Source organism: Nannospalax galili, unplaced genomic scaffold (assembly GCF_000622305.1).
Source record: "Nannospalax galili isolate Female #2095 unplaced genomic scaffold, S.galili_v1.0 scaffold812, whole genome shotgun sequence".
Lineage (NCBI taxonomy): Eukaryota > Metazoa > Chordata > Mammalia > Rodentia > Spalacidae > Nannospalax > Nannospalax galili.
The window spans coordinates 281,085-283,875 of NW_008330725.1; the positions used below are offsets into that span (position 1 = coordinate 281,085).

The 2,791-nt window shown below is 44.8% G+C and overlaps 1 pseudogene; it reads left to right on the forward strand.

Annotated features, from left to right (window-relative positions):
• The first annotated feature begins 2,101 nt into the window (after positions 1-2,101).
• Positions 2,102-2,791, forward strand: part of LOC103748456 — a 2,191-nt pseudogene continuing 1,501 nt past the window's right edge.

Genomic DNA, 2,791 nt, shown 5'->3' on the forward strand with positions numbered 1-2,791 from the left:
AAAATAACAAAATAAAAAAATTAATTATTAATGTATTGGATTTTTGTGTATTTCATACATAAAATCAACTTTATATTCTCTTCCTCTTTGACACCCTCCCATAGTACCCCCACACTCGAGTTCATGCATTCTGTCATTTATATTAAGGCCTATTATGTAAAGTTAGTGTGCCAAAATGTCTCTTAGTGCAAGTTCATCCACCAGATCCACCGGGGTTTAGTCAGCTTATCTGGAGTCTCTCCCTTTAAAAAGATCAGCTCTTCCTCACCCAGCACTAGTCAGCTGCCAATAATTCTTTGACTAAGATCAAGGCTTGCTGTTCATTTCCACAGTTCTGTGCTGGGATTTGTTTTCCTAAGTTTGCATGGGTCTTGTGCATGCTGACACCATTGCTGTATGAGAAGGGTCCCAGGTGCCTGTAGGACTGTTTCTGTATGGTCAGGCACCTCCTCCATGCTGAGTCAGTTTTCATGTGGGATATAAGAGGTTTGATGGAAACCTGGTACAATTTTTGGCCCAGTGCCCAGTGTTCTTGCGTTTAAAGCAAGACCCCACTGGCTTTCTCTGGACTTTGAAGGGTCATATCGAGTACATGTTCAATTATGACTGCCCTAATTTTGGCTTGCCTCTTTGTTTTGTTCTTGTCTTCCATCTTCTGGGTCCTGATTGCTAGAGATGGTTAAGACCCATTTATAAGACACAGCAGAAGTCTCAGGTTTTCCCTGGGTGACCTCTCTGATTTTTTCATTACGGCTTAGTTATTCCCTTTTTCATTCCCCTAGTAAGAATCTCCAAACACTTTGCTCTCATCTGTGTTCTTCTCCAGTATTATAGCCCCAGTCCTATGGGATAGAGCAGATTCTTTCTTCCCCAGAGCAGGTCTTACTTGGATTCCTAGCAAGCATCTCACCTGCCTCCCACCTAGCTACTTAGGATCCATTCCTTTTCTGTGAGAATGTAAGGAACAGAAACAGAAATCAAACATCCCTCCAGGACAGATCAAAGGCCAAAGTCATGGTTTAAAATCATTGACAAATGTATCTGAATCTTGAGAATAATTATCCAATTCCTCCCTGAACTGCTGAATGGCTGCTATTGCACTTTAGTAATCCCTCATGGCCCAGTAACCTCCATTCAGAAGGTACTTCTTTTACTCCAGAGTATGGGATCCTCTTGTGAGCATATTGAGAGATCAGAGGGGTAAGTTGAGGTTCTGGATTCTGGGACTCAAGAGAAACACTAGAAGGTCCAAGGGAAGGCTAAGGTTGCTGTTGAGTAGTATTAGGAGGTGCTGGCGTAGGGAGGGAGTGTTCAGCCCAAACTCCGCTGCTAACCAGAAAACTGTTGCACACTGGTCCCACCAGGGAAAGTCACGGCGAGGAGAGAGACCAATGGGGCGAGAGGGGCCTTGAGCAGAGGTGAGTACAGCAGGAAGAAACACCCGGGAGGCTGTGTCAGTGGACAGCTTGTTTATTATGGCGGAAGCAAAGGCTTATATAGGAAAGTTTCAAGGGCAAAGAGGTGGGGTTGGTTTTCTGGCAGACAGGCAGGTAAGGGAGGGAGGGGGCTTCTAAGGCTACATGGCCTATGTCCTGTCCTCCAGTGTCATGATCTATAAGAGACCCAGTTAGGATTAAAGGATTAGAGACCTAATAGTTTTGCTTGGGGATTTTTGGGTAAGAGACAGTGTATCTAGAATGGAGAAGGCCAGTTTTCTGCCATCCTCATTAGGAAGTCTCTGGCCTGGTCATGCTCTACATTCCAGGCACTCCTTACTTATCCCAATAAGTATGGAGGTCCTCCAGGACATCTACATTTCCCATATATATTAGAAGTATCTCATTACAGCTTTAACATACTCAATAACAATTTCCAGAACAAAGATATACCTCTTTCAAAAGTGGCTATAGGTCTCGTGACACTTCCTTGCCTGCTGGGAGTGCATGGGGCCCAGGGTGCCGAGCTCAGCAGGCACAGCTGCTCTGACCCAACACACCTGTACCAAGAAGACAGGCCGCTGCTGCTGCTGCGATATGCCCTGGGCTCCTCTGTGAGGGTAGGAGAGGGCAGGAGAGCATACACAGCCACACTGCCAGAGAGCAAAATGTCATCCCCGGAACCACAGCAGGAGCAGTTGTCGAGGTCAGATCCATCCCCATTACCAAACTGATGTAGTTCCTTTGAGCTAATAGACATGGATGTTGGCAGCTTATATGAACCAGTTTCTCCACATTGGCTTTATTGTAAGATCATAGATTCTAAGGAGATATGGATTCCTTTCAACTCTGAGGATTCACAGCAACTGGAAGATGCCTATGGCTCTGGAAAAGGTTGTAATGGGAGAGTTTTTCCCACCAATGGGGGTGGGTATGATGTTCATTTAGGGGAGAGGATGCAGTATACAGTGAGTGGGATGAAGTGCCATACGAAGTGAGACGATGCACATGGTTTTACAAGGAAGACAAAGACAATAAATATGTCCCCTCTTCAGAGAGCTTCAGCCAAGTTTTAGAGAAAACTTACATACTTGCTGTAACTCTGGATGAGTGGAAAAAGAAACTTGAATCTGCAAACAAAGAAATTATTATATTACACAACCCAAAGCTCATGGTGCATTACCAGCCAATTGTAGGGTCTGATGAATGCGGTTCAACACCCACTGAGCAATGTCGACCAAGAACAGTAAAGAGAGGAGTTGAGAACATCTCAGTTGACATTCATTGTGGGGAACCTTTACAAATAGATCACTTGGTTTTTGTAGTTCATGGGGTTGGGCCAGCATGTGATCTCC